Source organism: Bison bison, unplaced genomic scaffold (genome assembly GCF_000754665.1).
Source record: "Bison bison bison isolate TAMUID 2011002044 unplaced genomic scaffold, Bison_UMD1.0 scf7180017864067, whole genome shotgun sequence".
Taxonomy (NCBI): domain Eukaryota; kingdom Metazoa; phylum Chordata; class Mammalia; order Artiodactyla; family Bovidae; genus Bison; species Bison bison.
In genome coordinates, this window is record NW_011494639.1 from 2,629,611 (window position 1) to 2,630,061 (window position 451).

At 65.0% G+C, this 451-nt stretch overlaps 1 protein-coding gene across 2 annotated transcripts in view; it reads left to right on the forward strand.

The window, feature by feature from the left end:
* Window positions 1-451, forward strand: part of SERTAD4 (SERTA domain containing 4) — a 12,034-nt gene that overhangs the window by 1,487 nt on the left and 10,096 nt on the right. Inside the window, exon 1 of one of the 2 annotated variants that reach the window (XM_010836874.1) lies at window positions 132-210. The exons of the other annotated variant lie outside the window; for it this stretch is intronic. The gene's annotated coding sequence lies outside the window, so the exon portion shown is untranslated. Of the gene's footprint in view, window positions 1-131; window positions 211-451 lie in introns of those variants that run through there. 2 annotated transcript variants of the gene reach the window in all.

The window sequence follows — 451 nt, forward strand, 5'->3', positions numbered from 1 at the left end:
AGGCGGCCGCGCGAGCCGAGGGTGGTGCGGGCCGGGCGGGAGGCGCGGGCCGAGTCCCGGGCGCTCGGGTCCCGCGGAGGCGGAGGGCGCTCCCGCAGCCCCGGGGCTCCGGGCGGGTTTGGCCGGCGAGGGAAGGGAGGGCCGGGCAGGCATCTGCTGCGGGCTGGAGCGCGGGCCGGGGCCAGCCTCGTCAGAGCCCTGCCAACCGCCGTGAGTCATTTCCTTGGAATCCTACCTTTGGTGTTTATTTCCCTTAGAAGGAAACTTGGTTTAAAAAAAAAAAAAGAAAAGAAGAAAGAGTAATCATAGCTCTTATTCTTCAGGAGAGGCGCACGGCTCCAGCACCGCGGAAAGACAACTTGCCTTTGTTCCCAGACACTTGGGGTGGTGTTTACTTTCTCCCGCGGCTGAGGGCCGGCGGGGCTCTGCCGGCTTTCCCCCGAGAGGGGCT